Source organism: Psammomys obesus, unplaced genomic scaffold, assembly GCF_907164565.1.
Source record: "Psammomys obesus unplaced genomic scaffold, mPsaObe1.curated_primary_1811, whole genome shotgun sequence".
Taxonomy (NCBI): Eukaryota; Metazoa; Chordata; class Mammalia; order Rodentia; family Muridae; genus Psammomys; species Psammomys obesus.
In genome coordinates this window covers 31830963-31856205 of record NW_026591086.1, presented here as the reverse complement: position 1 = coordinate 31856205, position 25243 = coordinate 31830963, and positions in this window count along the sequence as shown.

Genomic DNA, 25243 nt, shown 5'->3' with positions numbered 1-25243 from the left:
GCAGCCAGACATTGAAACTCATAGCCAAACTTTGGGCAGAGTGCCAGAATCCTTATGGAAGAAGAGGGAGATACAAAGACCTGGAGGGACAATAAGTCTACAAAAAGAACAACAGAAATACTTGGGCCCAGAGGGGAGCCTACAGAGACTGATGCTCCAACCAAGGACCATGCATGGAGAGGACCTAGACCCCATGTTCAAAAGAAGCCCATAGGCTGCTCAGTTTTCCAGTGGGTTCCTTATTAAGCTGAGCATTTCCTTAAGTGCTTCTTGGTCATTCGAGATTCCTCTGTTGAGAATTCTGTTTAGTTCTGTACCTCATTTCTTAACTGGGTTATTTTCTTTATTGGTGTTTGATTTCTTGAGTTCGCTATATATTTTGGATTTAACCTTTGTTATATGTAGGATTAGTGAAGATCTTTTTTCCAATATGTAAACTGTCATTTTATTCTATTGACAGTGTCTTTTGCCTTATAGAAGCTTTTCAGTTTCAAGTGATCCTTTTTATTAATTGTTGATATTAGAGCCCGAGCTGTTGATGTTCTGTTCAGGAAGTTGTCTACTGTGTCAGTGCATCTGGGGCTCTTCTCCTCTTTCTCTTCTTATAGATTTAGTATATGTAGTGTTATATTGAGGTCTTTGATCCACTGGATTTGAGTTTTGAGCAGGAAGAAAATATGAATCCATTTACATTATTATTCATGTAGGCATCCAGTTAGACCAACACCATTACCGAGGGCCCATACAAAGATATAATTGTTGGGAAAGTTAGGATTCATGTGGGTCCTCTAAAAAGGGAAGTGGAAGTTACATAGGACATGGACTCACTTGCCAGATCTTTGATCACTTTCCCCATGTCAGGACTGCCTTAGCAGGCCACAGGGGAAGAGGACATTCTTGGTCCTGATGCAACTTCATGAGTTGAGGTGCATGGGAAAAGGAGCTCCCTTCTCTGAGGAAAAGGGGAGGGAGGAGGTACCAGAGAGGGTGGTTCTGGAAAGGAAAGAGAGATGAGAATTCCACAAGGATGTAATGTAAAAACAGAAATGTAATGACTGAACAATGGAATATAGGTCTCATTAATAATGTGATGGATTGTTCTCAGGAACTTTTGTAAACTAGTTGATTTTATTGTTCTATGAAATAAAGATGCTTTATTTAAGGTAAAAAAATTAAACTATTAAAGAAACAAAAAACAAAAAAAAACAACAACAACAACAAAAAAAAACAAGGACATCATGTAATTTGGAGGCAAATGGATGGAACTAGAAAATATCATCCAGAGTGAGATAACCTAGACCTAGAAAGACACATATGATATGTACTCATAGTGGATATTAGCCATAAAGTACAAGAGAGCTTTCCTACAATCTGCCTGAGGGAGGATGCTTGAATCTCACTCAGAAAAGAAAATAAAATAGCCATCTGAAGTAGATTGAGAGAGAAAACTGTGAGGGAGTGGAGATGGGGATTTTAAAAGGTGTGGGGAGAGAGAGAGCTGGGAGATAAAATGGAAATCTAGGGGTGGATATCTCTGCAATAGGGGAGGCTCCTGAGTCTGTAGCGCTGACCCTTGCTGAGACTTCTAGCAGTGGGTGATGTGAAGCCTGAAGTGACCACTTTCTATAGACAGGTAGAACTTTCATTGGATGGAAGAGGTCATGAACCCCCACAAAAAAACCTTTGACACAGCCAATCAATGACTGGCTCAATTTGAGTCTCATTCGCTGACACTAATAATAACATTCTGCTATTCTTGCAGACAGAAGGCTAGCATAACAGTCATCTCAGTTGCTTTACACTGCAGCTGATGAAAACATATGGAGAGACTCACAGCAAACTTTAGGCAGTACTCAAGAATCATATAGAAGAGGCAGAGGGAATCTTACAGATGAGAGAGAGGAAGAATTCAAAGAACAGGAAAAGTCAAGGGACACCACAAGAAACCTACAAAATCAACTTACTTGGGCCCATACATTCTCACACAGACTGAACCACCAACTGGAGAGCACCCATATGACCCTTCTAGGTACCCAACCATACGTATATGTAGCAGATGTATAGCTTGAGCCTCATATCTGACCTCTAATTATAGGAGCAGGGACTGCCTATGATTCTGTTGGCTGCTTTTGGATACATTTCCCCTGACTGGAAGCCCTTGTCTAACTTCAATAGAAGATGTGCCCAGTCCTTCTTGATATGCCAAAGAGGAGTGATACTCTCCTACTCAGAGAAAAATGGGAAGCTATATAGGCAAGGGATAGGGAGCTGAAAGAGAGGAACTTGGAGGAGAGAGGCAAACTTTCTACTGGGATGTAAATTATATTAATTAATTAATTAAAAAACTGCAAATAAACCCATTGTGTAAGGACCAAAACATAAACAATATAGTTTACCTTCCCTTACACACATTTAGTTTATAGAAGTCAGAGCTGAATAATAGTCTGTAAGTATGAAAGTTGATCAACAGAGAGGAAGCTACTAGTTCAGTTCAAGATTAATATAATATAATCTCAGTAAACTAGAAGGAATTTTCAAATCCCTGTTAAGATCTCCAAATCCATTTTCTTTACATCTGTAGAGTACTGAGAAGTAGGAAACTGTTACACTGGGATTTTATGAGAGTAAAAATGGAGAAGGTAAGAACATATTTCAAGCTCCTTCTTTATTTTTAGGTTTTCTCCATTCACTTTAGCTCAAATACTTAGTTATACAAGCTTTATATGTGAACACATTATAACCCGAGTCACAAAACCATCTCATTCCAGAAGCAAGATTTTAATTTGTGTAAAAACAGGCAATGGGGGTGGGAAAAGCATTGACTCACCAGCATAAAGACCATTAAGAACTTGTAGAAGTTTTCAGCCTGCAAAAAAAAGTTTGTGCTCCTGCTGGAACTTGGGTATTAAGAGAAATCTGCTGAGAGTGAAGATGTTTGATCATCTGATTGTACCAAAAGCTCAATATTGGTAATAGTACTTTAACTAAGACAGCACAAGTTAAATGAGAATCCATGTCTACAAAAATCAAGGAATCATGTTTAAGAAGGATAGAAAGAGCAGTGTTTTAAACATTCACTTAAATAAGGAAAGTGCTAGTATCTGGAAATGGTTTATTTTCTCTTAAATAGTTTGTTTATATGTATATTTATAGAATGAACAACATAGCACAGAATCTGATAAGCGAGATCCTAGCCAATTCTGCACTGGAAACAAGCTGAATACTCATTCCTTTTATACTGTGAGATGGAGAAAATATCTTACTGGTCCTGAACTTCAAATCCTCCCTCAGTAAAGCGAGCATGCAATGTGTTATTCATATGAGCCTGCCTCTGTAATTTTGAGGCAAATCACAAAAAAATGATGAAAGATAAGGCCTACCTCTACGTTATTCATGCTAGAATATTTCTAGATATTAATATTTTCATTATTAAAGAGCAGTGCCAATTTCTGAGTTACATTCTTGTATTCAATAAACGAGATCTTCCAAGTTATAAGAATATATATTATTTATGGAATTCACAAAGCCCTTTAATTTACAGAAGGAAACTATAGGCTATAAACATTTTTTTCTTCAGTTATCCCTGCTTTATAAAACCATCATCTATAAAGATGAAGAAGATATTTAAATTACAGGGTCAAGGCTTTGGATTTGCATGTAAAGCGCTTCATTTATTAACCTCAGCTTCTTTCCTTCTCTATCCTCTTTTCTGCTACACATTCTTCCATGGTGGCATAGGCTTTATCTAATTGGTTCCTTGAAATTGTGACCACTTTGAATAAACTGTCAATCTAAAATCTCTTTTTTACTATATTGTTACATATATCCCTGCAGTATTTGAACAAAGGACAGGTTGCCCATGGACTATTTTGTAGGTCTTTCTATAAATCCTCATAGAGCAAAATAGTTTTTAGAGACTAAAATGTGGAGAATGCTTAAACCAATTCCAAATATGAAAACATGACAACGTCATATTTAAAACAGAGGAGGAATTCGCAGCCAGCCCTGAAGATACCTGATAAAACAGGGCCAGATGAAAGGGGAGGAGGTCCTCCCCAGTCCGTGGACCTGGAAAGGGGCAGGGAAAAGCTGAGGGGGGGGGGTGGGACTGGGAGGGAATGGGGGAGTGGGATGCAGCTGGGAAGCAGAGTTGATAAAATGTAAATAATAATAACAAACAATAAAAAAACATCGACTATATAGAACTTTAAATATTTTGTTCATATAAATATGATTTTATTTATTGGTAAAAAAATACGGGATTAAATATAATCAAATTCATACCCATTATCCTGCTTGTCTAAATCATTATTTCATAAATAGTGTTCTGTGGGATGTTGACAGTATTATCATGAGGGATGGTGAGAAAACTCAGTCAGGAGAATGATTGCCATGCAAACAGTAAGATGATAGTTTAACCTCTAGAAGCAAGGAAAAAATAGACTGGTATAAAGATGTATGTATATAATCTCAGTACCAGGAAGGCTAAGACAGGCTGATCATTGGGCTCACTGGGCAGTTAAACTCTTCTGCTTCACCAGGTTATGTCAATAAGAGACCTTATGTCATACAAGTGAGGGCTTATGAATACGGCACAAACCCTTGGATAACCTCTGTCTCTACACAGGTTCTCACACACATGTACACACATGAACATTCCTATAGTTATCTATCTTTCTGTTTACCATCTATCTATGTATCTATCTATACATCTATTTATCTATCATCTATGTACCATCTCTTTATCTAATATCTAATGCACACATGTGTGTTTGTACATATGCAAATAAAAATGGACAAAATGGTGTTAACTATTAATTTTTCATTTATTTATTTCTATTAAGATTTTATATATCATTTATATGTTGTAATTCTAGATGCAATAATTTTAGAGAAAAAGGACAAAAGATTAATTGTTAACATCACATGTGACTACCTAGTCTTTACCATTTAAATTCTGATCTGTGATGCAATATGTCCTCAAATTATTTCATCTCTTTACAAATACACAAAAGCCTAAAAGTTTGGTTAGTGTTTTCATTATTGCACATGACTGGGAATTTTGCTTTTGTTTAAAATACCAAACTCAGTGGCATCTCTTTGATCAACTCCCCTTGGGGGGTGCAGACTTGTTAGGCCACAGAGGAAGAAGATGCAGACAGCCTGGAGGAGACTTGATAGGCTAGGGTCAGATGGAAGGGGAGGAGGTCCTCCTCTATCAGGGGAATAAGGAAAAGGCATAGGGGGAGAAAAGAGAGGGTCGGTGGGACTGGGAGCAGTTGAGGAAGTGGGCTGCAGATGGATACAAGTGAATAGTAATAAATAAATAAATAAATAAATAAATAAATAAATAAATAAGTAAATAAATAAATAAATAAATAGATAAATAAATAAATAAATGAAAAATTTAAGGACCTCGTTAGCAATTGATTAGTTTATGTCTTGGAACTAAGCCACACTTAATGTTAAAGCTGCATCTGAAAGTTAATATTGAATAAAAATTATTAGACTACCCAGGAATCCATGATTGTTAGAGAAAACACTGTTACACCAACAGAACTACTAAAAATCTAGTGTAAGAGAAAAATCCAACAGCCCTGTTTCCACATTTGACTTAGGGCCAAAACTTTACTCAGTGGTAGAAAATCACTAGAGATTTGGCTAGTCTTGCCATCACACCTTCATCTAAAAATGCTATGTGTAATCTGCCTCGAGAAGAAAGTCATTTGGAGTTAACCATTATCCAAAATCTATTTACAAGTTAAGAGCTCTCTGAGCCTCCAGCTATGGAATCATGGCAATATAATAGATGGTGTGCTTTGCCTCTGGAAAGATGAAGGTTACTTATCTATAAGCCTGTTTTTCTGAGGACGTATTATTATATATTAGAACTATGTAATACATATTACATTAGAAAGCCACTCACCTCCCCAAAGCAGTTAACTTGATGATTGTTTCCTGATTATAATGTTTCTGTGGGAATACTGATTGATTCTCAACATTTCTTCTACTGCCTCCTCCCTTAAGGTGTCTTGTAGATAATATTCAAATATAAAAGGTAATTTTTTCTGTTGCTTAGTTCCAGCAGGGGAAGTATGACTGTTTTCTTTTAAATATCAAAACTGTATAGCTACTTAGTCTAAAGGCCTAAACTGTGTTCTGCTAGTGAAAGAACCAATTCTCATGTATGAATTAAGAGATAATATGTGAACTTCTCATTGTATGTGAGTTGAGCACATGTCTTACAAGAAGAACATGACTGCCCATATTTGTAGCCATGTTTTGACAAGCTTCAGGTAACATGATATGGGTACTAAAGAGAGCATGATCCATAGTAATGATTTTTATCCTGACCATATTCTTCTATGTCTAAGTAAGAATAATGCCAAATTTCTAAATGAAAGAAAGGTTTATATACTTTTGTCAGAGATTATAAAATGCTACTATTGATTGCTATTTTCTTAGTTTTGTTTTGTTGCTGTGAAGAGATATGATGACCAAAGTAAGTCTTATAAAGGAAAACATTTAATTGGGTCTTGCTTACAGTATCAGAGGTTTAATCCATTATCGTCATGGTGGGAAGCATGAGAGTATCCGGAGTTCTACATCTTGATGTGAAGACAGACGGCAGAAGGGGACTGTATTCCACACTGAGTGGAGAATGTGCATGGGAGCCCTCAAAGCCCACTCCCTCCAACAAGATCACATCTACTTCAACAAGGCCACAGCTTTTAATAGTGTCGCTCCCCATGAGCCAAACATTCAAACATACCAGTCCATGGGGCCCATTCTTATTAAAAACCAACATTTAAAAAAAAAGTATTATATATCATAGCATAGGCTACTGGGACTTCTTTTGAACATTGCTTAAGTAATCTAGTCAGAAAAAGAAAATATATTCCACACAAAGCCTTTATATTTTTTCTTTTCTGATGGATTACACTTATATTTGTGACATATTATGCATTCTTTAAAATATGCATCCATTAAATAACAGATAAATAAAGCTAATATTCTGCATTCTCTCGTATATGAACCATTTGTTGTAGTTCTGAAACAGAGGTGAACATGAAGAACTTCATGCTGATTTAAACAAAATACATTAAAAAGGACAAATTTTGCTTGAATGCTGTTGTATGTGAAACTAAAAAACAAGCAAACAAACCGAAAAAAAAAATAAACCCAGAGTTTAGAATAATAGATTTTTGGTAACTAAAGTTGAAATAATGGCCCTGTAGTAAATGCTGGTCAAAATTTATATAATTTCAATCCAAAAGGATAAATATTCTACAAATAGTTATTCATTTATAGATGTATTGATTTTTAAAAACATAATTTCTAAGAGAACAAATTTTAAATGTCCATTCACACTTTAGTTTCTAAATGAGAATAAATATGCTATGGATAATAGAACGTACTCTCAGCTTTATGAGGCTTACTTTATCAATACACTATTTTGCATAATGCTGGTAGGTGGTGATGTAGAAAATGCAGGTAGGATATTAACTAAAGAACATGAATCATACTAGTGAATAGAGACATGGGCGCTGATGTGTGAAACTGTGCACAGGATACCATATTGTGATGGAAATTTTGCTTTCTTTAAAATCTCAGTTATGTTATGTAAATATGTTTCCTGATTTAATCCCAAGTGTGAAATTTTAGTTTAGGTTTTGGTTTGTCCACAGCTGATAACTGTCTCATGCGGTGCGTGATCTTTCACAGCGGGCAATGACCTGCATCATGCAGCAAGCAGAAGAATGTGGTCTAGGGCTCTGGGGATGTAACTTAGAGAGCCCAGATAGAAAAGGTGTGGCGCGTGGCGAGTTGTGAGTGACAGTTTGGAGAGACTGGAGACGATTGGTGTGTGGCAGCTTGGAGACAAACAGACAGAAATGATTCAAAGCAGTAGCTTGGGAGAGAATGCATTCTCTTCTGCATCTGCATCTGATGGAGAATTGGTATAGTTGTGAAAGAATCCATCGACCCTAAAGAGTCAGCGCCCCCTCTCTCCTTTACCTAACCATCCACAGGTGCTCCTGAGGGAGGGACAGCCTTGCTAGGCCACAGAGGAGGACAATGCAGCCAGTCCTGATGAGACCTGATAAGCGAGGGTCCTATGGAAGGGGAGGAGGACCTTCCCTAGCAGTGGGTTTGTAAAGGGGCAGGGAGGAGACTAAGGAGGGAGGGTGGGATTGGGAGGGAATGAAGGAGGGGACAACGGCTGGGATACAAAGTAAATAACCTGTGATTAATATTAAAAAAATAAAAATTAAAAAAAAAAAACTTCTCTCGCCTACCTAGGGAGGTCTAAAGGGAGAGGATTTAAGGAACTCCAAATAAAACCAAGCTTAGAAAAGAGTGCTACACCATATAACCAAAGAAAGAAGAATTTGTAATGAAAAAATAAGAGGAATAAGAGACATGCTATTATTAAAAACAAGGAAATCATGAAATCTGCAGGCAAATGGTGGGACCTAGAAATTGTCATCCGGAGTGAGGTATCCCAAAAGCAGAAAGACACAGGTGGTATATACTCACTTATATAGACCTATAAGGTAAGATAAACATACTGAAATCTATACACCTAAAGAAGATGAACAAGAAAGAGGAGCCAGGGTACAATGATCAATCCTCACTTAGAAAGACAAATGGGATGGATGTTGGATGTAGGAGCAAACAAGTAACAGGACAGGAGCCTACCACAGAGGGCCCCTGAAGGACTCTACCTAGCAGTGTATCAAAGCAGATGCTGAGACTCATAACCAAACCTTCAGCAGAGTGCAGGGAATAAAAATAAAAAAAATAAATAAATAAAGGGAGGGGTGCAGGGTTAATATGACCTGGAGAGGACAGGAGTTCCACAAGGACCAAATATATCTGGACACAGCGGTCTTTTATGAGACTGTTTCTCCAACCAAGAACTATGTATGGATGCAACTTAGAGCCTCTGTTCAGTTGTAGCCCTTGGTAGCTCAGTATCCAAGTAGGTACCCTAATAAGGGGAACAGGGACTGTTTCTGACATGAACTCGATGGCAGGCTCTTTGACACCCCCTCCCCAGGAGCAGCCCTGCTAGGCCACAGAGGAGGACTTTGCAGCCAGTCCTGAAGATACCTGGTAAACCAGTGTCCGATAGAAGGGGAGGAGGTTCTCCCCTATCAGTGGACTTGGAAAGGGGCAGGGAGGAGATGAGGGTGGGAGGGTGGGATTGGGAGAGAAAGAGGGAGTGGGATACAGCAGGGATACAAGTTAAAAAATGTAACTAATATTAAAAAAATAAAAATTAATAATAAATAAGACATGCTGTTTGTAGCTAACAATACTGATTAGGAACTGTACAATAACTCACTCCTAGAGATGTGACAATCTTCAGTCACCAAAAGCATATCTTTTACATCAGCTTCTTGAATATAACTAATAAAAACTTGGTCGTGTTTTGTGCTCTTTTGTTAGTAAAAATGACATTCCTGTTTTCTTTGTTCAAAGGTTATCTAGTCTCTCATATTTTTAACTGCTGAAAAGCAATATAATTTGATTCTAAAAGAAAAAATGTGTTTAGTGCTTCCTTGGAAACCAATTAAGAATTGTTACATTATTCTTAAATGTATCATTTCTTTGCCTAAATGAAGAAAAATTGGTATATTCTATTTTAATAACAAGTAGTGACTTTTTCAGCAAAAAAGTATTGCAGCCTGAGAAAAATTTTGAAGCACTTATAGTCATATAATTATAGGTGGAAATTAGTTGACCTAATTTAATTAGTAACAGTGATTTTTATATATTTGAAATTGTAAGAGAGAATAGTGTTTCTATCGTTCACGAGTGTCTAATTTCACTTCTTTGTCATAGTATATATATGGCAGCAATTCACTAAGGTTTTTATTAACCTATCATGAACAGAAATACAGTAACTTCTAGAATAAATGATTGCTAGGCTATTAACACAGAAGTTAGAAATGTTTTATTTATCAAGAGAAATTAATAAACTAAACAGATGTGCAATGTCCTGGTGGATCTTATAGGTTTTAGAAAGCAAAAAGTCAAATTATAAAAATCATTTCATAATTAGCAAACGTGAAAATGTGGCAGATGCTTTCTTTGTAGAACAACTACAGGCCATTATTAAGTGATTTTCCAAGAGGCCTCACCTACTCTAGAATTTGTAGTAAAATTATCTGAGACAAGCAGAAAACCAAGTTACAATAAAGAACATTTACTTTCTTCTTAAGTTTTAGCACTTTTCAAACTTGAAATTGTTCATTTATTTAAAGAAGTATTTATTGAGTATTCAATGGTACTGGGTATTTTGCTGTATGCTGGAGACACAAGAGTGAATTATATGACCTTTCCTTGTTGGAATTAAGCTTGTTGTCTAGAAAAGAGAAGGAACTTGATTGATGCTATCAGTATGCATGATTTAGGGAAGGAACATGATATTCTAATCTGACAGAAAAGTCTTAAAGTCTGAGTCTTGAACAGAATTGCTAATAAAGAACAGAGACAAATAGTTAAAGAGTTTATCCAAATCAATCCAATAAACATTTTGCAGGGAAGCAACCCTTAGAGAAAGCTGCCTTGGAAATGATAGAAAAGTCATAAAAACTCTTTGAAAATGTAGATTGTCACATGTAGCTATTGTCCATTTTCTGTCACTGAGTATAAGCTCTTTATATTAAGGAATATTTTGCCATTTTCTACTAGTATCCCTCGAGAATTCCCATTTTACTTGGTAAGGAATCATATGTATCTTCTGTGCTGTGTGCTGACTCTAAGACATTTGGACTAATGAATTTAAGTTAGGCCAGAAAATCATAGCAGTAACCTTTAACTCTCATTCTTCAGTGTTTTCACTATTTATGTATGAGTTGTGATTGTGTTCAATTAAAGGTAACTGGTATTTACAAGGAGATCCACACCCTCATAAGAAGTGAGAAAGGGAATGTCTTTTTACTTTGCCCTTTCAAATAGCAATACTTTCAGGAAGAAAGACATGTTTATTGCTGTATTAACACAAATAAGAAGGTATTTTGAATAAAAGACTCTCACAAAGTTTGTAAAAGAAACACATAAAATTATTTTAAAGTAGTGCAATGCAAGAAATATTATAGCATTTGCAGTATAAACAAAACAACAAAAACATCTATCCTGGATTTTTTTTATTATAATCCTAAAAATGCTCCCCTTTACTTAAAAAAAAAAATACCTTTTTGTTTGTAATTTTTCTTTTGTATTCTTGCTAATTTCATTTATGTCAGAAATTTTGTCTCATTTAAATTTATAACATCGGCATCAGGCATAGTTTCTGCGTATTTTTATTTGATGTGAATAAAGTACAAGCAGAAAGCACGAACGTGAGAGGAATAGAAGAGAGATATAAAGGGAAATGTTTTAACCTCAATTATACAGTCTCATGATAATTTACCCAATAAATATAAAACAAAGATCTATTAACATTTTAATGTAAACTTTATTATGTTAACAGAAAAGTAAAACAATTTTAAAAATTAAAGTAAAAATATTGTTATAAAACCATGCGTAGTAATATAAACTGGTGTATCTGTATGTCATTCTTTACAACAGCTGGTTTTGCTCTAGGTAATGCTAATTCATTTCTTTAACACCTATTAGAACTCTTTCTTGTGGTTTTCTTTTCTATTTTCTATTTTCAGTATCAAGTACAATTAGGTATTTCTTATAATCACTTCATTTTAGTAATCATGTTATTAATATTATCATATTTACTGGCAATTATATTAAGAATATAGGAAATGTACTTTCATGTATTAGTAATTTCATAGTAAATATAAATTTTATAAGGCAGACTTTCTTCACCTTTCATTTTTAAATCTATGAGATTACATTAATTTAGGCTTGACAAAATTTTATTCAAAAACATAATACTTACCTACCTCAAAATTCATCCATAGGCACATTTAGTTAGGCAAACTTTAATTTGTTGAAGGCAAGTTACAACTTTAAGCAGTCAACCTTATTCAGAACCAATAATATATTCAGGCAATAAAAAGTAAGTTTTCTTACTATAGGTTTAAAATTGATAATTATTTTAGAAATTATACATGATATAAAATATCATAAAATCATTTAATATTCTCATATTTACAAGATGTATAAAGAATACTTTTAATAATTTTTGTTTTATGCGTGGTTTGTTGACGAATTATTAGTTAAATAGTATAGGCTCTTAGAACAAAATTAATGCCAAGAAATTGCTACTTTTTTGAGGCAATCTAACACTATATTTGCCCTGAATTGCTCTCTGAATCCTATTATATTTAAACATCCAAAAACCAGACCTTTTCTGCCCACGGAAGCTAATTAAAGAGTATCTAGACACCACATATACACAGAAGAGGACTGAATAATACATGAAGATTGACTGAAGTCAATTTTTATCTTTATTCATTAGGGAATTCTACAAAAAAAAAAAAAAAAAAAAACAAACCAGGAGGTTGAAATGGAGAAATAAATCCCATAAATGTTGCAGTCATTTGTGACACAGCTTTAGAAGATTTGAAAATGTACATAGGAAGGACATCTGGGCTGTAAAATAATTGGCCAGCAAGCCATGTTATTTGTCATTCTTACATATCTGTGTCCTGTATGATCTCCTTATTCATTTGCACGGCTTGTTTTATCATGTCCAAGTTGTCTTATATATTTCTTACATCTGTCATTAGAAATGATACATACTAGTAGGATGCTGTTCTTGTTAATATCTTTTGAATGTCTCACAGTTATCTATTCATTCAGAAAATATTGTGGTATTTGGAACACATGCCAAAGCTTAGAAATACAGGGAATAGAACAATTAATGACCTGTGTCACCCCAAACTTTATTTCTGATATAATGGACAATGAGTATAATATTTAAAACATATGGTATGTTATGAAGTAATGACATAAAGGGTAAATGTTAGGAAAGCAGGAGAATGGGAAATATTAAAGTTAGAATAGTTTATAATTGTTACTTATAAACCAAAGTAGAGAGATGAAGAACAATATTTCACTAATAAATTAGATTTTCTCATATATTTATACTTGTTGATTAACAAATTCAAGATGCAGCTTCATTTTGATTAGAAACTTTCCATCTAACATATTTTATTAACATTACCACAAACAACAAAATTACAAGACACACACACACTGGAAACTAAGTCTGTTAAGAAAATAATGAGACTCAAACTATATTTGTTTTCTCCTTCTGAACTGTGGGAAGTCAACTTTTAGTTATTTATTATATACCAATAATTTATTATTTAAATATAGAAGCAAATGAAAATGGTATTCAAGGAATGTCAGTGTTATTACTTTTCTTGAACTGAATTCTTTGAGCAAATCACAACCTCTTTAATTACTGACTTTCTGAGTATGATTCCTCATAAGACCTTCATGAATTACCTTTGACTTTGAGCCTGAAGATGTTATATTGATGGTTTGTTTGCATGATCAAACACAGCAAAATGAGAATATGTTTTTCTTCCTTTAAAGCATCAGTTATGAAGAGAAAGCTACAAATTCAATCTTTCAAAACATCTTATTATACTTGAAATTATTAAATAAAAGCATTATGCTTTTAAAATTCTCAGCCCTAAATTGTGTTCCAGTATCACAACCCAGCTCAGAGTTCTATGTGGAAGAGATTGTAGAGAGATTGTAGGGACCAGAGATGGAACCCTACTGCAAGGAAAGTGTTTTCTATATACAACTAGCCACATGTGCATACGAACCCTGGATGACTATGACCACATGTACAAAATCTGAATAAACTGAAGCACACAAAATCTAAGCATGAAGGATGTAAGTACACATGAAATTACGTTCCTACTCAAAAAATTAGGTTCAATCTAAGCTTTTAGAAGGCTGAGACCAGTGGATTTCTGTGAGTTTACATTTAAGGACAGCCTAATTTACACAGCAAGTTCCAGGCCACACAGGCCTAGATAGTGAGATCTGGCATTAAATCCTCAATCCATCCAACCACCAATCAATCAATCAATCAATCAATCAATCAATCAATCAGTCAGTCAGTCAGTCAATCATTCACCAATAAACAAATTAATAAATAGATAGATAAAGCAAAGAAACCCCATGGCTAGCCAAGGAACTATCAGAATTTGATTGTTGCTGGCTAAGGATCCTATTATTACCCTCATACTTTATAAAACTGGAAAGACTTCAGAAAAGTTAGGGGGGGAAATGAGTTCATTAAATGCAACAATGTAAAGGTATGTATCTTTAAACTTAAACCATCTTAAGTAACATAAGTGCTTGTTTTCCAAGATTGTGTTAAAACTTTTAAGTATCATTGGTTTGTTTACATTTGTATTAATTTAAACTGCTAAGTAGTGTTGAAATAAGAATCCACTTATCTGCTGACTACCTAATGTTTGATAATAATGTTAGAGACTTGAACAAATATCTAGTGACACCAGTTAGGGAAGGGACCAAAGACCAAAGATCAAGTGCTATCAAAGTCCTATTTGGTAAACTGGTGATTCTTATAGAGGTTACTTATAAGAATATCAATAGAGAAAAACAATGCAGCCAGTCCTGATGAAACCTGATAGGCTAGGGTCAGATAGAAGGGGAAGAGGATCTCCTCAATCAGTGGATTAGGGGAGAGGAGGGAGGGAATATAGGATTAGGAGGGGACAAGGAATGGGGCTACAGCTGGGATACAAAGTGAATAAATTATAATAAATAATTTTAAATCCATTGGGGGAAAAAAGAAATGAATATCAGTTAGTAGAAGCTTGCAGGAACAGAAATGACCCAAAGAGAGATATACAACCAAGAACATAACAGCATGAATAACAAATCAAAGATCTCAATGGCAGGCTCTTTGACCTCCCCACCCCTCAAGGGAGGAGCAGTCCTGCTAGGCCACAGAGGAGGACTTTGCAGCCAGTCCTGAAGATACCTGATGAAACAGGGTCAGATGAATGGGGAGGAGTTCCTCCCCTATCAGTGGACTTGGAAAGGGGCAGGGAGGAGATGCATGAAGGAGGGAGGGTGGAGTTGGGAGAGAATAAGGGAGGGGGATACAGCTGGGATACAGAATTAATTAAATGTAACTAATAATATTAATAATAATAATAATAATAATAAAAAGATCTGGAAACCAGGAGCACACTGTACAGCCTAGTGATAGCCTAAGAGGTGGGAGAGTGATTTTTCCTCCTTCTAGGTTGTTCAGCTGATCTTTGTTTCTTCTAGGAACTTCAGTTTGTATAAATCTATTTATTATTTATTTTTAATTTTTAAAATTCTTTATTAATTACACTTTATTCACTTTGTATCCCCCCCTGTGATTCCCTCCCTCCTCCAGTCCCAATCCCTCCCTTACTCCACCCTCTGCATGTATGCCCCTCCCCAAGTCCACTGATAGGGGAGGTCTTCTTTTCCTTTCTTCTGATCCTAGTCAATTAGGTCTCATCAGAAGTGGCTGCCTTGTCTTCTTCTGGGGCCTGGAAATGCTGCTTCCCCCTCAGGGGGAGGTAATTAAAGAGCAAGCCAATCAGTTAATGTCAGAGACAGTCCTTGTTCCTATTACAATGGAACCCACTTGGATATTGAACTGCCATGTTTATTTTTTAATTTTATTTTTTTCTTATCAGTTACATTTTATTAAATCTGTATCCCAGCCGTATCCCACTCCCTCATTCCCTCTCAATCCTACCCTCCCTCCCTCATCTCCACCATGCCCCTTTCCAAGTCCACTGATGGGGGGGACCTCCTCCCCATTCATCCAATCCTGTTTTATCAGGTATCTTCAGGACTGGCTGCAAAGCCCTCCTCTGTGGCCTAACAGGACTGCTCCTCCCTTGGGGGGTGGGGAGGTCAGAGAGCCTGCCATTGAGATCCTGTTAGAAATAGTCCTTGTTCCCCTCACTATGGGAAACCAATTGGTTACTGAGCTACCTTTTTAGCTCAGTGGTAGAGCACTTGCCTAGCAAGCACAAGGCCCTGGGTTCGGTCCTCAGCTCTGGGAAAAAAAAAAAAAAAAAAATATATATATATATATATATATATATATATTTTATAAATTACAATTTATTCATTTTGTATCCCCCTTGTAGGCCCCCTCTCCTACCCTCCCAATCCCATCCTCTCTCCCTCATCCCCACCTGTGCCCCTCCTCCAGTCCACTGATAGGGGAGGTCTTCTTCCCCTTCCCTCTGAACCTAGCCTGTCAAATCTCATCAGGAGTGGCTGCATTGTTTCCTCTGTGGCCTGGTAAGGCTGCTTCCTCAACAGGGGGAGGTGATCAAAGAGCCAGCCACTGAGTTCGTATCAGAGACAGTTCCTGTTCCTCTTTCTAGGGAACCCACTTGGTCACTGAGTTGCCATGGGCTATATCTGTGCAGGGGTTCTAGGTTATCTCCAGTCATGGTCCTTGGTTGGAGTATCAGTCTCACAAAAGACCCCTGTGACCAGATTTTTTTGGTTCTGTTGTTCTCCTTATGGAGCACCTGTCCCCTCCAAGTATTTCTATCTCTCCCTTCATTCATAAGATTCCCTGCACTCTGCAAAAGTTTGGCTATAAGTCTCAGTATCTGCTTTGATACACTGCTGGGTAGAGTCTTTCAGAGGCCCTCTCTGATAGGCTCTTGCCCTGTTCCCTGTTTTCTTTCTCTTCTGTTGTCCATCCCATTTGCCTTTCTGAGTGAGGATTGATCATCTCATCCAGGGTCCTCCTTCTTGCTTAGCTTCTTTAGATGTATAGATTTTAGCATGTTTATCCTATATTATATGTCTAATATGCACTTATATGTGAGTTTATACTCAGTTCCTACATCTTAAGTATGCTTGGGGAAGGTGAAGACTATCATAGCCTGCCAATTGTGAGGAATTCCTGAAATCTTTGAGATACTAAATTTCTGAGCTCATGAAGCAACACTGCAGGACTCAGTGCTTCATCACTCATTAGATACATGCTGTCATTTTCTGTTTGGTTTTGAGACATGGTTTCTCTGTGCTGCCTTGTCTACCCTGAACTCCCTTTGTCAAAGAGGATGGCCTCAAGCTCACAAGAGATCTGCCTGCCTCTACCTCCTTGAATCCTGGGAGTACAGGTGCATGCCACCTCGCCAGGCTGAACTGTGTTGTCTTAACATTCTTTTTTTTTTAATTTTTTTTTATTAATTACACTTTATTCATTTTGTATCCCCCCATAGGCCCCTCCCTCCTCCCCTCCCGATCCCACCCTCCCTCCCCTTTCTGCATGCATGTCACTCCCCATGTCCACTGATAGGGAAGGTTCTCCTCTCCTTTCTGATCTTAGTCTATCAGTTCTCATCAAAAGTGGCTGCATTGTCCTCTTCTGTGGCCTGGTAGGGCTGCTCCCCCCTCAGGGGGAAGTGATCAAAGAGCAGGCCAATCAGATTATGTCAGAGGCAGTCCCTCTTCCCATTACTATGTAAACCACTTGGACACTGAACTGCCATGGGCTACACCTGTGCAGGGGTTCCAGGTCATCTCCAAGAATAGTCCTTGGTTGGAGTATGATTTTCTGGGAAGTTCCCTGTGTTCAAATTATCTTGTTCTGTTGCTCTCCTTGTGGAGTTCCTGTCCCCTCCAGCTCTTACTATTTCCCACTTCTTAACATTCTTTTTAACATCCTGTCCTTTAAGGAACTTTCTCCCATGATGAGTGGCTTTGTCTCAGAGGATACTGTAACACAACACTGACTGGAATGAAGAGCAAGCCTTTCCTGAACAGAATTATTTCCATAATACAGGTATTTCCCCAAGTTTTATTGAAATTAAGAGTAAAAACAAAATAAAAAAATTCATAACCTCAAGTCTTACTAATATGTTGTATATGAACAATTCACAATTGTCTGAAACAAAGCAAGAAGTTTAGAATTTGCAATTCAAAACCATCAAGGTATCTTGCATCAGCTACATCCTAAGGGATGAGATGAATGAAAATTTGAGTGTAAAGGTGGAAGAGATTTAACTGGAAATAGCATACATTAATATTGTTGAGGTTCCTAATAAACTTGAAGTTACTCAGCCTTTGATGTATAAACATGCAGAGTTGTGTTTTTTTATCTTGTAAATCTTATAATTTGAATATGCATTTTATAAGTACATATTTTTAATGAATAGTTATTTGATGACATTTCTTTAATGCCTGGCGTGAAAATGATTGCTACTTTGCTTAAACTGTAATATGATTCTCTTGATAATTTACCAGAATATGGGTCTAATAAATTTTGCCTTCAAAATAGGAAGTCAGTTCATTATGACACATGCTACACCCTGTTCCTTCCCCAGCAATCCTAAACAGAAGTATAAATCATGTTTCAACTCGGTTGTGTCCCAGTGAACATGGATTACATTTGTTGCACTTGATTTAAATATGTGCTTTCCTACAGAAGATTAGACTTGCATTTGTAACATAATATCATAGCAACAGATCTACCATTGCCTTTTCACCTTACACCCATCAGAATGGCTAAGATCAAACACTCAAGAGACAACACATGCTGGAGAGGTTGTGGAGAAAGGGGAACCCTCCTCCATTGCTGGTGGGAATGTAAACTTGTACAACCACTTTGGAAATCTATCTGGTGCTTTCTCAGACAATTAAGAATAGTGCTACCTCAAGATCCAGCTATATCACTCCTAGGCATATATCCAAAAGATGTTCAAGCACACAACAAAGACATTTGCTCAACCATGTTTGTATCAGCCTTATTAGTAATAGCCAGAACCTGGAAACAACCCAGATGTCCATCAACGGAGGAATGGAAAAAGAAATTGTGGTACTTTTACACAATGGAATACTACTCAGCAATTAAAAACAAGGAAATCATGAATTTTGCAGGCAAATGGTGGGATCTAGAAAAAATCATCCTGGGTGAGGTATTCCAAAAGCAGAAAGACACACATGGTATATGCTCACTTATATAAAACTATAAGATAGGATAAACATAGTAAAATATGTACACCCAAAGAAGATAAACAAAAAAGAGGTCCATGGGTAAGATGATCAATCCTTATCTAGAAAGACAAAGGGTATGGACATTTGAAATAAGAGAAAACAAGTAACAGTACAGTAGCCTACCACAGAAGGCACCTGAAAGACTCCACCTAGCAGTGTATCAAAGCAGATGCTGAGACCCATAACCAAGCCTTCAGCAGAGTGTAGGGAATCATATGAAGGAAGGAGGAATTAGTATATCCTAGAGTGGACAAGTTGCTTCACAAGGACAAATATATCTGAGCACAGGGGTCTTCTCTGAGACTGTTTATCCAACCAAGTACCATGTATGGATATAACCTACAACCCCTGCTCAGACATAGCCCATGGTAGCTCAGTATCCAAGTGGGTTCCCTAGTAAGGGGAACAGGAATTGTTTCTGACATGAACTCATGAGCTTCCCCTCCCCTCCCGAGGGAGGAGAGGGAGAAGAAGCCTTGCTAGGCCACACATAAGGACATTGCAACCATCCCAAAGATACCTGAAAAGCTAGGTCCAGATGAAGGAGAGGAGGACACCCCCTCTCAGTGGACTCAGAAGGGGGCAGGGAGGAGATGAGGGAAGGAGGGGAGGATTGGGAGGGAAAGAGGGAGTGGGCTACAGCTGGGATACAAGTGAATGTACAAAATTATTTAAAAATAAAAATATTAATATAAAAATAAAATAAAATCTACTTAACTTATTATTAGTTTAGCATGCATTGCTTCTCCATATAGTGTGAATATAATTTTATATTGATACCATGGAAACCTCACTACTAATCTGTTTTAATTCATGAAGATGGAGTTTTAATGTGATTCATTAAATCTGATGGTTATTTCACTAATGAAACCCATGATAAAATTATTTGGCTATATTATATCTACCGTATATAATATTGTCTGTAAAGAAAAACTTAAAATTTCTCAGTGGCTGGCTATTTGATTACTTACCCTTGGGGGGAATACAGCTGTACCAGACCACTGAGGTAGACAATGCAGCCAGTCCTGATGGGATCTGATAGGCTAGGGCCAGGTGGAAGGGGAGTAGGTCCTTCCTTATCAGTGGACTGGATTAGGGGCATAGGAGGTAAAGACAGAGGGAGGGCTGGATTGGGAGAGGACAAGAGAGGAGGCCACAGCTGGGATAAAATTAAATAAATTGTAATAACAAAAAAATTTTTAAAAAGTCAAAAAATTTAAAGGTAAATGTTGAATGGTGAATGAAAAGATAGAGGACTGCCTTTTTCACAGATAAAGTATGTAAAGATGCAATAGTACAATAGTTGCTCACAGGAAAACAAACCTCCATACTACTAGGAACATGAATGCAAATCATATTACTTTGATGTAGTTCTTACTTTTTCAGCCTGAAACATAATGTATATACTGACTTAATTTAATTACCGGAAACATGTCTGCATGCTGCTTCTTTTTAAATGTTGTTTCATGATCCAGTCTACAGAGTATATGTAAATTAAATAATTTAAAAATATTACTATACGGCACTAACTATATGCATGATTCTAGGTAACTGTCAAGACCACCCGCCTCCACATCACTTCTCTTTTTCCAAACAAAACTTCATACTCATTCAAGAAAAACTGCCAGTTCTTAAATTCAGATACAACCCAGCAAAAATTATTCTAAATTTAATTTTTATTTTCCATGTTAATTACAGTTTTTTCACATTGTATCCTAGCTGTAGCCCCCTGCCTCATTCCCTCCCAATCATACCCTCCCTTCCTCATCTCCTCCAAAGCCACTCTCCAAGTACACTGACTGGGGAGGTCCTCCTCCCTTTCCATCTGACCCTAGCCTATCAAGTCTCATCAGGGCTATCTGCATTGCCTTCTGAAAAGCAAAAGACACTGTCAACAGATCAAAATTAGACCCTACAGACTGGGAAATGATTTTCATCAACCCTACATCTGACAGAGGGCAAATATCCAAGATATATAAAGAACGTAAGAAATTAAGCACCGACAAACCAAATAATCCATTTAAAAATGGGGTACATATCAGTTCTCATCAGAAGTGGCTGCATTGTCAGGGTTCTAGGTTATCTCCATGGATAGTCCTTGGTTGGAGTATGAGTCTCTGGGAAGTTCCCTGTGTTCAAATTTTCTTGTTCTGTTGCTCTCCTTGTGGAGTTCCTGTCCTCTCCAGCTCTTACTATTTCCCACTTCTTACATAAAATTCCATTCACTCTGCCCAACAGTTGGCCATCAGGCTCAGCATCTGCTTTGATAGTCTGCACTGCAGAGGCTTTCAGAGGCCCTCTGTGGCAGGTTCCTAGTTTGTTTCCTGTTTTCTTCTTCTGGCTTTCAGAGGCCCTCTGTAGCAGGTTCCTAGGTTGTTTCCTGTTTTCTTTTTCTTCTGTCCATCCTCTTTGCCTTTCAGGATGGGGATTGAACATTTTAATTAGGGTCCTCTTTTTTGCTTAGTTTGTTTAGATATACAGATTTTAGTGGGTTTATTCTATGTTGTATGTTTATATGAGTGAGTATATATTTTTGCTTCTGGGACAACTCACTCAGGATGATCCTTTCCAGGTCCTACCATTTACCTGCAAATTTCATGATTTCCTTATTTTTCATTACTGAGTAATACTCCATTGTATAGATGTACCACAGTTTCTGCATCCATTCTTCAGTTGAGGGGCATCTGGGCTGTTTCCAGCTTCTGGCTATTACAAATAAAGCTGCTACAAACATGGTTGAGCAAATGTCCTTTTTGTGTACTTGAGCCTCTTTTGGGTATATGCCTAGGATTGGTATGGCTGGATCTTTAAAGAAGGAGAGGAGGACCTCCCCTATCAGTAGACTTAGGGAGGGGCATGCATGCAGAAAGGGGGGGAGGGTGGGACCGGGAGGGGAGAAGGGAGGAATACAAAATGAATAAAGTGTAATTAATAATAATAAAAAATTATATTAAAAATGTTGTACATAACTAAACAAAGAATTCTCAACAGAGGAATATGATACAGTGGAGAAATATTTAAAGAAATGATCAAAGTCCTTCCCATCTGAGAAATGCAAACCAAAATGACCTTGAGATTACACCTTACACCCATCAGAATGGCCAAGATCAAAAACACAAGTGACAAAAAAGAAAAAGAAAAACAAAAACAAAAAAAACCACACAAGTGACAATAGATGCTGGAAAGGATGTGATGAAAGGGGTACCCTTCTTCATTACTGGTGGGAATGTAAATTTGTACAACCCCTTTGGAAATCAATCTGGTGCTTACTCAGACAATTAGGAATAGTGTGTCCTCAAGATCCAGCTATACCACTCCTAGGCATATATCCAAAATTTGCTCAAGTATACAATAAGGACATTTGCTCAACCATGTTTGTAGTAGCTTTATTCGTAACAGCTAGAACCTGGCAACAAACCAGATGTCCCTCAGTTGGGGAATGGATACAGAAATTGTGGTACATTTACACAATGGAATACTACTCAGCTATTAAAAACAAGGAAATAATGGACTAAGTAGGCAAATGGTGGATACTAGAAAAGATCATCCTGAGTGAGGTATCCCAGAAGCAGAAAGACACATGGTATACACACACTTATAAGTGGTTATTAAACGTATAATATAGTATATTCATACTAAAATCTGTACACATAAAGAAGTTGTGGTAGAAGGAGGACCCTGGATATGATGCTCAATCCTCATTCAGAAAGGCAAATGGGATAGACATCTGAAGAGGATGATAACAAGGAACAAGACAGGAGCCTACCATAAAGGACCCCTGAAAGACTACCCAACAGGGTATTAAAGCAGATACTGAGACTCATAGCCAAACTTTGGGCATAGTACAATGAATCTTATGATAGAAGGGGGAGATAGAAAGACCTGGAGGTGACTCGAGCTCCACAAGGAGAGCAACAAAACCCCAAATTCTGGGCCCAGGGGTCTTTTCTTAGACTGATACTTCAATCAAGGTCCATGCATGGAGATAATTTAAACCCCTGTACAGATGTAGCCCATGGCTGCTCAGTATAAAAGTGGGTACCTTAGTAAGGAGAAGAGAGACAGTCTCTCACATGTACTCTGTGTCCTGCTCTTTGATCACTTCCCTCTGATAGAGGAGCAGCCTTACCAGGCCACAGAGGAAGACAATGCAGCCAGTTCTGATGAGACCTGATAGGCTATGATTAGATAGAAAGGGAGGAGGACCTCCCCTATCATTGGACTGAGGAAAGGGAATGGGAGGAGAAGAGGGAGTAATAGTAGGATCGGGAGGAGATGAGGGAGGGGACTACAGCTGAAATATGCAATGAATAAATTGTAATAAATAAAAAAATTAAAATACATGTATTACATTATATTTCATTTTAAGTAACTGCTATTTAATTCCCATTTTATCTTAGAGTTAGAGCTCTTCTCTTTTCAAATGCTATTTTTTTATTTCAGTTAACTCATATGAACTTTCTGGTTCTACTTATATTCTTCACCTGCCTAATAATGATCTATAATGTATGGTATAGATAATTTAAAAAAAGTATGATTTCAAAGACAATACAACTTGAAACTTTTTACTGTCATAAATCCACTTATAAAATTTACAACCTCTGACTTATGCAGTTTGTGTCTTTCAAAACAGGCAATTTGAAGTAACATCTGATTTAACATGTGATATCGTAAACAGTTTTTTCTACTTCTGAGATTCTTTACAGTTCATTATGATTTAATTTCTGGACCATTTTTATTGTATATTTAAATTTGTAATTGATTAGGAGTTGTTCTGAAGTTAAATATATATAATCTAGGAGCATGATAAAAATTGTATTATATAGCACTACAATGGAGAACTGTAAATTTGATTTCCTAATAATAAATTTCAAGTAATATGTTTCTAGATTTAGTAGGATAATTATGCCAGTTAGGTTAGCTTAGTATTTTAAATTATCCAAAAAATGTTTGAAAATATTATATCTTACAATTTCTATACATAACCTTTGGAACTTTGCAACAAGTATGCATACTAATTTTCAAATCATTTCATTAATTTAAAAAATATTTCTTTGAGGAAACTGACTGATTGATTTTATATTTCTAGAGTGTCTTAAAATACTTCATTTCCTTCATTGAGTATAATATGTAAGATCTAATTATCTTCTGAATTTTATTTCTTTTGAGTTTATATATACTAGAATAAAAAAAAAATATCATACCCAAGTTAGCAAGACACAAATTCAGTTTCAAGTAAAAAATGACATAGCAAAAATTTGACATAGATAAAATTATATGAAACTTAATAATTTTTATCAATTTATGTGAATAAATTAAGTATAAATTGAATTCCAAATGTAAACTTGAACAAGAAAGGAAAATCACATAAAAATATTCACAAAAGTGCCTACATACCTTAGCTCCACTACTGCTGAGCCCTGTTCAGGAACGCCTGGGATACATAGGAATCATTTGGTTAGTGATATCTTTTCAAATTAATTCCTTTCTATCGGTCAATTTAGATTTGATTATGGTGAAGTCCTATTCTTTTATGGGTAAGGATTGGCTCTCTCAACAGTATCCATTTCATAATGAGAAGTGGGACTTACCAAACTAATCGTTCTTCATAACTGATATTCTTTTTCTGGCTCAGAGGTATTTCATAATCATAAATATCAATATTTTAGGCACTGTTTTGTCTTTCATGTTATTAACTTTTTACTTTGCAACTTAGTGCAGTTTTTACAAAATAGAGAAGAGTAAGAAAAAGAGATCCAAATAAATGTAATTGCAATGAAATTTGTATGACATATATATGTGGATATCTCTCCAAAACATTTTAATTTTCCAAATCAGAACTATATATTAGATTTTATATTCTTCCAATTAGTATATTTCTGCTATTTACACAATTTTTAGTAAATAGATCATTCTTAAAAATTTTGTTATCTTAAATATAAACAGCTATTTTGTTGTCTGGCCTAATATAATTAACTATTGAATTTTTTATAAGTTTTTGCATTTTCTGAGATATTTTTCATCATGGGAAAATTATGGAAGAAACAAACAATTGAAACAGGTTATTTTTTCTAGCTAAAAGCATTTTAAACTCTCAATGACAAAACTAGCATAAATATTATTTTATAGGAAAATTATGTTTAATTTTGCCTTAGCTTAGTCAATCACCAGGCTAATTTGTTTAATTCTTACTGTGCATTAAAACCATGATGATGATGATAAAATCTGTAAACACAAAAGGGAAAAGGGAACAGTGGACCCCTTT